The sequence below is a fragment of the Gekko japonicus genome, unplaced genomic scaffold (assembly GCF_001447785.1).
Source record: "Gekko japonicus isolate JY-2015 unplaced genomic scaffold, Gekko_japonicus_V1.1 scaffold23, whole genome shotgun sequence".
Taxonomy (NCBI): domain Eukaryota; kingdom Metazoa; phylum Chordata; class Lepidosauria; order Squamata; family Gekkonidae; genus Gekko; species Gekko japonicus.
This window is the reverse complement of record NW_015163094.1, coordinates 1382781-1396160: the sequence shown is the minus strand read 5'-3', so window position 1 is coordinate 1396160 and position 13380 is coordinate 1382781.

Below are 13380 nucleotides of genomic sequence, written 5' to 3'. Positions count from 1 at the left end.
GGGTTTGATTCCCCACTCCTCCACATGAATCCTGCTGGGTGACCTTCGGCCAATCACAGTTTTCTCAGGACTCTCTCAGCCCCACCTACCTCACAAGGTGCCTGCTGTGGGGGAGGAAGGGAAAGCAATCGTAGGTCACTTTGAGACTCCTTAGAGTAGAAAAAAGTGGGGTATAAAACCCAAATCTTCTTCGTCTAGATATGGTCAGAGAAAAAAAGTTCAGCCTTTCCATTCCATTTTTTAAAAGTTTTGTAGGTTTTTGTAAATTTGAAGAGCTTCTCATAAAATTCTCCTGTCCTTATTGCCTTCTCAAGAAAAAAGATTTGTTCAGAAACCATATCTCCCTTATATTAAAAAAAAAATAAACATCAAAAGAACAGCCAGCCTTGAATTCACCTTGGCTTCCTTTCCTTTCCTTGCATTTATCTTTTGACTTTGACACTGTGCAAAATCAAACGTGTATATCTTTATACTTCTTAAGTGGACAACTTGACAAACTCTTGGTCTTGACTTGACAAAGCTCTTTTCCCCTCGTATTGATAAGCAATCATCATTTATCTCTCAAATAGGCATTTGCCCTACAACTCCTGGTGCATCTTATATCCACTGAGACTCAGAATAACAAAGAAACTTTCACCAGCTTCACAGACTTCTGACCTAATCAGTGACAAAGCAGTGCAGTGGACATGATATTCTAACCAAATATAGGAATTTCAAAACAGACACATCCATTTCAATTTTGTGTGGACATGACTCTGCAAACACAAGCAATGTGCAGAAGGTGCAAGTATTTTTTTTCTTTTAAAAACCCCTCACTTCTACGTATTAGAGGGAAAAAAATATGGACGTGTTAAATTTGGAAGTATAGAAAAAATATATTTTATATGACAATGATCACTCCTTACACTTCTGTTCCTGTTCTATGTAGCCAAGTATTTCAAGAACCTATGGAGATTTTCTTAGAGGAATCACAGAATATTCCTGTTGGTTTTTGTTCATATGCATCTGAACCCTCAAGTATTCAGTGAACTCACCATATCGTGGCTAAAGACAAATTTTCATTGTCCGTATTCTTCATTTCCCTCATATCCTACTAATATAGGGGCACATTCTACAATTTGTTTCAGAGCATGATCCCTAACAACCAAGTTATTTTCTTCTGAGCACAGGACCATCACATAACTTTGTCTGCTTGTACCATTCTTGTAGGGAGGGAAGGTGGCATGGTATAGTTCAGTGGTGGCGAACCTATGGCACAGGTGCCAGAGGTGGCACTCTGTGGGCACGCATGCCATCACCCCAACCAGGCCCAGACCATCATTAAAGTGTCGAATTCTCTGCCAAATAATTTTAAGTAAATGAAAGCATTTGGGATTGCTTTCCTTACTTTGTTTGGATCATCTTAAGTTAATGTATGAGTTTTTTATAAAGTAAAACCTCAGTATTCAGGTTAAATTGCCGTGTTGGCACTTTGCGATAAATAAGTGGGTTTTGGGTCACAGTTTGGGCACTCGGTCTCTAAAAGGTTCACCATCACTGGTATAGTTCAATCTTGTCAGATTTCAGAATGTGAGCACTTGCCTTGAAAGCCCCTTGTTGGGGCCACCATAAGTCGGTTGTGACTTGATGACACTTACATACATACTTCCCTACCGTTTTTGCTGTGAGCCCAGGCCCATGAAGCCTTTATTTGATTTCTGTAGTTCTATTCCTCCAGTCAGTTCTGGTTACAAACACTTTGGGCCAAGGAAACAGTTATATTTGCTGAAACGAAGTGTATCTCACAAGAAACACGCTGGGCTAACTTTTCTGTATACTATTACCACGCGTGGTACTTCTCAGACATGTTTTCTGCGCAAATGAAGCTGGCTCCTAAACTAGACTCAGAGTCACAACAGAAAAATAGCGAAGCATAGGGGGACAAAATTCTCTGCTGTCCTTCACTCCTGTCTTGTTCTAACATGCAGCTAGAGGACTGAGATCAAATCTATACTCAGACTCTTTTAGGAATCTATGAGAAAATGGTGAAACTCCTTTAAAAGTTTGAAACGAAACCTGATATTTGGCTATAGTAGTAAAAGATAGTTTATATGAGGGAATTATCCAAATCCATTTATGCAGCGAGAAGGATATCAAGCACACATAGAAAATCAAATGCTAAAATACCCACAATAAACACAACATGCTCCAATGCCCACACACTACCTGTGCTACATCTAAACTCAGGGGAGAAGTTCAGAGAAAAAGAATGCAGACTTGAGGGGAAACAGGGAATTTAGATGAGTTCAGGCTCCATCTACATATTATGAAGTCCTCATGTTTGTTTGGGAACAACATGAGCACTTGCATCTCACATTCAATGGGATTTTTGTGCCTCCCAGAAACGCACTGGCTCTTTTCTGTTTGTGACCAAAGCAGGTAGACAGAAGCAGCTTTTGCCTTTCCCCCTGCTGTTTTCACATCTGCAAACCACTATTTGGAACCACAATTGGCTTCTTTGTAAAAACCACATTACTTACGTGGCTACATGTAAGCTTCACAATGGAGCCCATTGCAGCTTAGTTATACCACAAGGAATTAAACTAAGAGCATTCAGCATGTGATTCAGTTAATTTCACTCTGACTTCCATTATGCCAGGGAACATCTCTCTAGGTTTATCACACTGCCAGAGAATGTTTCTGTGGGCTGCCACTCAGGTTCATGTCTATGATGGGCTGGGTGTCTGTACGTATTTTTCTGCTTTCTCAACTCCTACTCTCCTGAGAATTGCATTCGATGTGTGAATGGCAAAAGACTTGCTGGCCAGGGCTCAACAGTGGAGGTACAGACCAGGCCAGAAAAGTGGAAGCTGAAGGGTCTACATGGACTGAATGTGAAAGTGCTCTGTTGGCTGTCTCTACTGTTCCCCACAGCCCCACACTATCAGTAAACCAATGAATGGTGTGATGTTTTTTACACATTGGTCATTCCAGGCTTACCAGCATCTGGAAAAGATAATTCCACCCCAGGCATTTGTGCTATCTGGACTAAATGCAAACCCAATTTTGTCAGGTGTGAGAGAGCACAAAAGTTAGATCAAATATGGTCAATATGCAAAACACACCATTAATGCGAAAGAAACATACAAACCACGTTATTTCCTAAGGAATTTACTTTTCCAAGTCATTTCTGGGATTGCAAGAATGTATAGGGCTCTCTTTGCACTGAATTGCTTCTCAACCCAAACTTGATTTAAAAAAAATATACAAGTGTCTGATATCCACTCAACATTGTCTACATGGTGACTTCTCCCGGGGATTTTGCACTTCAGGCTGCATCTTGCAACAGCTTAGTACAAGGTGGGCTAAATCCAATATAAAGTATTTATTCAAGAAGCAAATTCTATTCTATGCCCTCATTTTCATTTGACAGTTACATTTTGGTTTATTTATGGGTCTATACCTTTTTCCATACAATGCTAGTGCTCTTTAAATGACCTTTGATTTATTTCTGCTTTGGTTTTAGTTTAGTTTTAGATTTATTTATTTTTTACAAAAACTCAGTTCTATACTTTCCCTAAGCTGATATGGCCAACTCTATGTGCAGACCTACAAAATAATTATAGGTAATTATATCACTTGCAAATCAATGCACACGTAAGTGCACAGAATAATCTATATTCCCCAGTTAGAAACTTCAGACAGATGATAATATGCTCTTGACTCTGAAAATAAACCCAACCAGCTGTAGAGGTAAGGGCATATTGCTCTGGTTTTGATAAAGAAATTTTACTGAAAGAAACAATGATAACCTTCTGGATCAAGAAAAATGTTAAAATGTGATTAAGCAAGAATTCTTGACTCTCTTGTTTTACCTTCTGACTCTAGAGTTCAAACCAGGAAAGATTTTTCAAAGACAGATGACTAGACTGCGATTTTGGTGAGTGATCATAAGTTTCCCTGAAGTCTGCTTTATTCATCCCAATGGGGAGAAGATCACCAAGGGCAGCTCTAATTGGTCTAGGGCCATTTATATTAAATACAGATTATCACTTCCTGATGTAAAAAAAAGAAGTCACTGGTTTGTTTCATGGCACTCAGAAAGAGCAGAAATATAGGTATGAGCATTCTGAATTTTGGTATTTATACATTATGCCCATTCAAAGACATTAACATAATTACTTAGCTAAACAACAACATCTGAAGAATAACAAAATATCTTCAAGTTACGCAGTTTTACATGAGCCCATGGTCTTCATTACAAGAATTTAGCATGATACAACTTGTGATCCACCAGGTAAAATTCAGCCCAGCAACCATTAGAGCTCCAACCTTTCCACCATGTTTTCAAAGATCTAGGCAAGCAGACAAGAGAAACAAATTCTATTGTATTCATAATGAGACAGCAAATATAATTGGGCCCTAGTATGTCTTGGATCCATCCCTGAAATAGTTGAGTTTCATAACTCAAGTTGCTGTCTTTCAGTCCAACTAAAATAGATCTGTGAGCATTCCTTGCATGAATGACAGCTGGTAAGGTCTACTGGTCAGAGCTTGAAGATTAGCTTCTGATCTCTGCTTGGTCATGGGTTTGCTAGAGGCCTTTAGGCCTAGAATACAATGAGACTGTAGTGATGATTCTGGGTCTTTTTATGCAATTTGCTATTCCGTTGAAAAACTTAGTTCATTCTTCAGTTCTGGATTTGATTGCCTTAATAGCAAATTAAATAAATAAATTGTGATTGCCTTTAAGAGTAAATTAAATAAATAAATTGTGATTGCCTTAAGAGTAAACTCAAGTAATTTAAAATAACCTAATAAAATATGCATGAAGTGCCCTGATCTGGATAGCTCAGGCAAGACCGATCTCATCAGATCTCAGTAGCTAAGCAGGACCGACCCAGGCAAGTAATTGGAAGGGAGACTTCCAAGAAATCCCAGGGCTCAGGACACAGAGGAAAGCTATCAAGCCACCTCTCTGGAAGATGTCCAAGCCCCTAACAGGGGTCACCAGAAGTCACCATGACTTCCAGGCATGCAAACACGTGCATGCAAACACACACATACAAATATCACCCCCAAATATGCATGAACTGAGCTCAGATTATTAGGGTTTACCAAACACAAGAATGAAGAATTAGAATTAAGGTAACAGGAGTTACTGAATATGTAAACAAACCCAAAGTGAACCTCATGATGCAGGACAGTGACCCTGAATCAACAGCTTGAGTTACATTCTCCTATTGTATTTTATAAGCAAGCCTTCGCATTCTTATCAAATACCATACTCACGTCTGATTTAATGTTTTGCTCCATGGTCAAATTTAATATAATGGTGAGCTTCCATTATTGTATGCACCATGTTATCAACTTTTGGGCATTTTTTGAAAAAAAAATTACAATAAATTTGCTTTCTTCTGAATATTCAGATGCTTCAAAAGGTACCCACAGGATGCAATTAGACCCTAGGGATGTGCACCACTATGCGCATATATCATGTTCAGCATAGACTTTCCATCATCTACATAATTTATGTTTTTCTGCATAATTTTCCCTTTTAATGTTTCCTGTGTGTGTGTGAGATAATACAGAAGTCAGCTTCCTACCACCAAAAATGCAGACAGAACTTAAGTCAGTTTTCCGACTTCACCCAATCTGCTTTACTTCTCGCAAAATGCTAAGGAAAAAAAAACCCTTGAGGGCTCCTTTCATATGCACCAAACATCAATGTGTGAGGGAAAATATGGAAGGTTCAGGAATCTTTCTGAAATTAAACAGAACCTTGTCCATTCTCACATTCATTTGGGTATTCAGTAGAGTCTCTAATGAATAAAGTTAAAATGTTAAGGCTTTTAAACTGTTTATAATCCCTTCTTTGGTTTGAAATAAACAAAATAACGCTTAAAATCCTGAGTGGGTGTTTTTTTTTTTTAAGCTTCCAATGAAAGTAATTTAAATATTACTTTGTCTTTAATTGTTAAAAATAGAAGGATTCGATTACGGCATATTAAAGGTTTATTTAAACTTTATCATCATTACTATATTGCAAACAGGTTTCATGGGGAAGAGAATGTGCTACTTGACCATTCTTTTTTATTATTATTATTTATGCTTTTTCCAACAAACAAACAAACAAAAAATAAAAATCATTCTTTAACAGCTGTAGCATGGAACTGTGGGTGGCCCCTCAAGGGCCTCCATGCACCAGTCCTCAGGCACAGCAGCAGACTCAATTCATGGTGGTCTTTATTTATTTATCAAACCATTTCTGTCCCACCTTTACTCATGGTTCAAGGTGGCTACTCTAATAGTTTTATTGCTGCGGAAAACATGGGCAGAACCACTTACCTGGACAGAGGAAAGCGAGGGGAAGGGTGGCATAGGCTCCAGGTTCAGAGTCAATCCCCATATGCAGACAAAACAAATGATACAGACTTCCTGGTACTGAACCCTTCCAGACTACATATGTCTTAGCATTCCCCAGTATGAAGCTCTTCCTACCCATGGAAAGCTAATCTAGCTGTTCTTTGATAAATGAGTTTCCTATGTGGGTGGGACTGGTAAAGTGAATGGAATTTTAATTTATTTTTATTTACTTACTTCATTTACACCCCACTTTTGTCTCCGGTGGGGACCCAGAGCAGTTTACATTGTTATCCCCTCCTCAGTTTCATCCTCAAATCTATCCTGTAAAGTAGGTTAGGCGGAGAGTGTGTGACTGGCCCAAAGTCACCAAGCAAGCTTCCATGGCAGCGTGAGGATAAGTACAAAAGAACATAAGAGAAGCCAATGTTGGATCAGGCCAATGGCCCATCCAGTCCAACACACTGTCACACAGTGGCCAAAAATACTAGGTGCCATCAGGAGGTCCATCAGTGGGGCCAGGACACTAGAAGCTCTCCCACTGTTGCCCCCCTAAACATCAAGAATACAGAACATCACTTGCCCCAGAGTTTCTATCTATACCTTGTGGCTAATAGCCACTGATGGATCTCTGTTCCATATGTTTATCTAATTCCCTCTTGAAGCTGCCCATGCTCCTGTGGCAGTGAATTCCGTGTGTTAATTGCTCTTTGGGTGTACTTCCTTTTATCTGTTTGAATGTGGGACTCCCAGATCCTAATCTGACACTCTAACCATTATACTACACTGGCTGCCCCAGAAAATGTGCACTGTTTGTTTTATCTGAACATGATGATTAGATGCCTGTATGTCCCCTTCTGGATCCATGGTGGCTCAGGGGTTAAGACGCTGAAGCTGCAGACTGGAAGGTCTGCAGCTCAGCACTTCAATATCCTAGTGCTGTGTGATGGAGTGAGCCCCCGTCTCTGGCCCCAGCTCCTGCCAACCCAGCAGTTCAAAAGCAAGAAATTGTAAGTAGATAAATAGGTACCGCTTTGGAGGGAAGGTAACAGTGTTCGGTATTCCTCAGCATTTAGTCATGCCGGCCACATGACCATGGAAACATTTTTTGACAGCACTGGCTCTTTGGCTTGGAAACGGAGATGAGCATCGCCCCCTAGAGTTGGATTTGACTAGCTTTTGAGCAAGGGAAACCTGACCTTTATGTCCCCTTCTGCCCTGTTCCAACAAGCGACTGACGATGTCACAGTAGAACATGCTAATCATCTATTAGGGGAAAGAGCTGATCTAGCAGTTTTGCACAGTCCTGGGCATTGATTACCAGGTTTGGAGGCTTTAGGACACTCAGTTCAAGCGGCAGCCCTAGTATGGATAAAAGAATGACTTACTTTAGAAAATACTAGAACTCTGATGCTAGAAGGACATGATTTGCACATGGGGTGGCATGCGTATATATGGTACAGAAAGGATAACATCTATTCAAACTTTGGAAGACATATGTTAAGAGGAGCGTTGAATAAAATTTGGAGTAATATTAAAGAGAAATTTTATAGGAAAATCCCAAGATGGGTCTCCCCCTTAGAAGCCTTTATCAGTTCATCTTTAATAACAATGAGTAAGAAGGAAAGTTATCAAACCCTATTAAGTAGAAATAATAAATTAAAATCAGAAGAAAAGCTAAAACATGAAAATAATTTATCTTGGTGGGAACAGATAATGCTACGAGATAGATACAAAGAAGATATGATTAGGGGTTTTGAAGATCAAAACAATGAATTGGATAAGATCTGGTTGTTTTCAAATAATAAATTAATACAGAAGCTGTATGGGTTTTTGTTGGATGATTATGAACAAGATGAAACAATTAAAAACGCTAGGACTACTTGGATGAAAGACTTAGGAGAAAGTATAGAACTTGAACAATGGGCAAAGATTTGGAAATTTGTTAAATATATGAGAGCCATATCATGTAAGGAAAATGTATATAAAATGCTCCACAGATGGTACTGGTCCCCGGATAAAATAGCTAAATGTTATCCCGGTTACTTTAGCCAATGCTGGAAGTGTAAAGCTAATATTGGGACCTTTTACCATATGTGGTGGAGATGTGGTAAAATACAAGGTTATTGGAAAATGGTACGAAAAATACTGCAAGAAATATTAGACAAAATTTAGCATTAAAACCTGAAATATGTCTGTTAAACATGATCTCGAATGGATATAATTCGCAAGAAACATATATATTGTCATATATATTAACCGCTGTGTGTCTGCTACTGGCAAAAAACTGGGAAAGTGATATAATACCCTCTAGAGAAGACCTAGCATTTAAAATGCTAGAACTAGCACAAATGGATGATTTGAGTTTGATGCTTCAAAACAAAAATGAAAAGGTACATCATAAGAGGTGGATAAAGGTGTATGAATGGATAGAAAATTTATCAAATGTATAAGACCCTATCGTATGTGAAAACTGTATAGTTGGAATGTTAATAATGTTAGAAAACTGAAAATAAAAGCTTGAAGAAAGAAAAAGAAAAAAAAGGACACTCAGTTCACATCCAGGAAGGGAATTCCAGTGGAGCAACCTGCTTCTGCACATGGATTACCCTTGCTGGAGTGGGATAACTACTTTTTTAAAATTCTGCTCCGCCAATTGTTTCAACAGTGTGAAAATGTCACTTTGTATGACACTGGCACCTTGTGGTGAGGACTGAACTGTTTTCTCTGCTTTTGTAACTGTAAGATATCAGAATTCTGGGGAGTGGAGGATACTTTTCATTCCTCCCAATATCCAATATCCTTCCAATATGTTTTGTATGAAATCTTAAAATACTGTCTGAATAGTCTGCGGAAAAAATAAAGTAGCTATCATGTCGTGCTTGTCATTCTTTCATATGAAACAACTAGCAGGAAGAAGACTAGCTGGGCCAGAAGACCTACCCACACACAATATCAGCAATTGGTTGCATCTATGGCACCAAGAGGGGAAAGTGTTTGAAGCACACATTATGGTCACTTCCAGAGATACCACTGAAAACAGCCTCCCCACAGTCAACAATCCTGTCCACCCCATAATATTGGCAGTGAATCCGTAGGTGACCTACATCCATCACACTAAATTGAGTTTCTGTGTTAAGCCACCATGTCTCAACAGGGATACAGAGCAGGGGCAGGAAGCCCCCACCATGATGGAGGTTAGAAATATATATATAGTACATCTTGGCGAACATTGTAAGTCAGGCAAGGATCATTCATTGCTACAGTGCTGTTTGGGGCAGTATCCCTAGGGAGAATATAGCAAATTTTCCATCCCTAAGCTCTCTTTCTGTTTGTGTGTGTTGTCTGTGTGTGTTTGTGTGTGTTTGTGTGTGCCTAGCATCCAAAGTCAACTAGTGATCCACTGTAGTATGCTATATATTAAATGTGTGGGGAACCTGAGGAAGAAGAAAAGTGGCTGCTTTGGACCTGTCTGGGAGATGGAACAGTTCAATCTGGGAAACTGCAGGGAAGGATATATATTTTTAAATCCCTTCCCTAGTGCTCTAGCTTGATCCACGCTGGGGCACCCCATGGCTAAATGATACATCAGGGGATCTGATAATAGGTCCCTAATGTCATATGTACTTTGGCACTGAGAATGTAAGTGTAATGGCAGGAATTAATTACTAGCCAAGGGCTCAGACATAAAGAGCCATGTATCTGCAAGCCATTATTCTTAGCAGAAATTAATGTAAGACAGGGTTCTTGGTGAAATGGGCCTTTAGCAACTTGCTCTGTTGCTACTGCCTGTTTTGCCTAAATAGCTGTTCCAAGAATGGAGATTCACTGACCCTGTACCCTGTCTGCTTTTGAAAAGTACCCTGATTTCCAGTTACAGACTATATTTGGGCATCTGACGCCCATTACATCTCTGTCCCCCAGTCCACTTACTGATTGCTTTCTACGAGGGTTCCAGTATCCAGGCAGGGTCTGGCGTTCTCCTGGAATCACAACTGATCTCCAGACTTAACAGAGATCAGTTTCCCTGGATAAAATGGTGGATTTGGAGGACAGACTCTATGGCATCCCATCGCTGAGGAACTCACCCCTCTTCAAGCTCCACCTCCAAATCTCAAGGAATTTCCCAACATGGAGTTAGCAACTGTACTTCCCACACTCCTGAGTCCACAATCTGGGATGCCAGAATCTTGTGAGTTCAGAAGGCTCCAGCTGGTTCCTACTCCTGGGAACCTGAGCAACTGAACAGGTCATCCTTGAACATTTGGCAAGGCAAATCCTAACCTCGAATTGTGCCTTCATACGGGTTTCACAAATATATATTAAAAAATAGGGTCTAATTGTATAAAGAGCCTAGACCTTCAAACTTCCCCACTATTATGTTTGTCACTGACCAATTGTCATGGGTCACTGGTCCATGACACCAATCCAGCCTATGATAGGCAAACATAAGTAACTGTCAGTCCCTTCCAAGCTCTGTACCTTCTTCAGCCGATAACAAAGCATTTTTTGAAACTCTTCTGATTTCTGTTGGCTCCCTTTCTCAACTGTATTTTCCCCCACTTATATTTAATTGCAGTATGATATCTGAACTCAAGTTCCCTTTTGTCACAGGGCTTAGTGCCAGATCCTCTTTTCAGTTCCAAGCCATAGTCTGGAATGTTGCAAAGTAATAGCACTGAGTAGTGGTTAGAGTGTCAGATTCAGATCTGGGAGACTCTGGGTTCAAATCCTCACTCTGCCTGGGAAACCGGCTGGGTGACCTTCAGCCAGTCATATGCCCTCAGCCTACCCTACCTCACGGGGTTGTGGTGAGGCTAAAATTGAAAAAAGGACTGCGATGTAGGCCACTTTTGGTTTAGAAAGGTGGGGTATGAATGAAGTAATTAAAATTATAAAGGAGAAGATTCCCAAGGAGTAGCAATATGAGTGTGTTGCAGGAAAAATTAAATGAGAGTCTAGCAGCATCTTAAAGACTAACACATTTTTTCCTTGCTCTGGTCCATGAAATCTTATGCTGCACTCCAATCTTGTCAGTCTTTAAAGTGCCACAAGACTCCTTGTTAAATAGGGGAGTCTCTTTGAGCATGACCAGAGCATCTACTCACATACCTCATGAGCACAGTCAGCTTTATAATAAACCGCAGGAGCATTGGTGCAGCGTGGGTGGATCCTGCATCTGGCGACACGCCTGACACCCCATGTAACCCATCCGTCAGACACTCTGTTGGGGGGGAACCATGGAGTGGCAAGCCCCAGGATCCACATGGGTGCCAATGCCACATTCCTAAACAATTTTTAAAGGACTCCAAAATTGAATATTCTACAACCCAACATAGTTGATCTATACAACAACATGGCATTCTTGTTTGGACACTATTGTTGTACACACCGCTTTATGAAAATCAACCCTAACCCAGTAACTCTCTCAGAAAATCTTTCCCAAATATGGCAACAAAATCAAAACGGACTGTTAGTCAGTGGCAGCGTACAAAGCGTTTCATAAGCGGTGTGTACAACACTACTGATGGAAATCCCTATTTTTATTTATTTGTTTTATTTATTTATTATTCAATTTATATCCCGCCCTCCCTTCAGGCTCAGGGCGGCTAACAATTAGGGCTCAAGGCCATGCTTAAAACAGTTAAAACAAGATAAAACAAGATAAAACAATACAATAATACAGTAAAGTGCTGGTGCTCCAAATGTCCATAATTCCAATATGGGTTCTGGCAAGATAGACCCAGAACAATGATGTAAGTTCCAATGTACAATGATGTAACAATGATGTAAGTATTTTAGATGGGCCCACAAAAGGTAGAAATGAACATCAGCTCAATGATACTCAGGTAGACTTCCCAAACATGGAAAATGCAATATCCATGTATGGAGAAGGTGGAGCAAACAACTAGAAATGGTTATCACTATTTATCAGCTGAGTTGTAGATAATGCTCCCTCTAAGCTGTGGAGTCTTGTGAGCAAAAATTCTACTTTGTGAGCTACTGGCAATAAAGTTGTGAGCAAGCGATTTGGCTACTACATAAATTAGTTTGCTCAAGAGCCATCCTTCCTGAGCTAAGATAAAAAAATCTGTGAGCCGGAGGCTAAAAACCTGTGAGCTAGCTCACACTAACTCAGCTTAGAGGGAATACTAACGAGATATCCCTGGGGTTTGCATCTGGCCACTGACTGAAACACATTGAGCTCTATGCAACCATTGGACCAATCTATCATATACTGTTTGATGGTCACAGATACAAATGTAGGATTATTCCCTAACAACCTAAACATTCCCATGCAAGCACAGTAGTGAACGTATCTGATGTCTTGCAATATTAACCCTAGGATATTGAACCTTTCACAGTATCATGTGAACAAGGGACTTGCATTCAATGGTAAAGTTAATTGGATGAATAATTATCCATATGATTTTTTTAATGAATTGAAAGAAAGGAAGACGCTCAGAAGGAAACTGGAATTTTGCCTCTAAGGTGCTATCTAAGCTCATCACAGGTTACCTTTCATCTATTAACCATCTTCCGTCTATCATCCCACATAACAAGACTACTGGGTCAAAAATAATGTGCAGCATCTGAATGCCAAAAGCAGAATATTTTAGCATGTGCTTTCAGTAATTTTGGTTGTAAATGATCCTTGTTGCAGTTTCTACCATATTACACAAACGATTTTAAAACATATGTCAATAGACTTTACAGTGTGTGATCCTGTTCTGATTAATTAATCATATACTTTTTTCCCAAGTTCAGATGAACTTTCTAATGAAGAGTGTTCATTATTTCTTCTGTGGTTTGTTTATAATGCATCTGCATGCTGCATGGGTTTAGCATATTAATTATGATAAATAAAAAATTAGGAAAGCAGCAGGTGTTCTTCGATGCAGTCTGAAAATAATTTTATTTCATAACTTTTTCTCCCAGATTTGGGTTTTTTTCCTGCTGTTACATGCTATAGATTTTGTAATATAAATATTTTTATTTAACCACATTCATAAAACATAGCTCCCTTTTTGGGCTAGT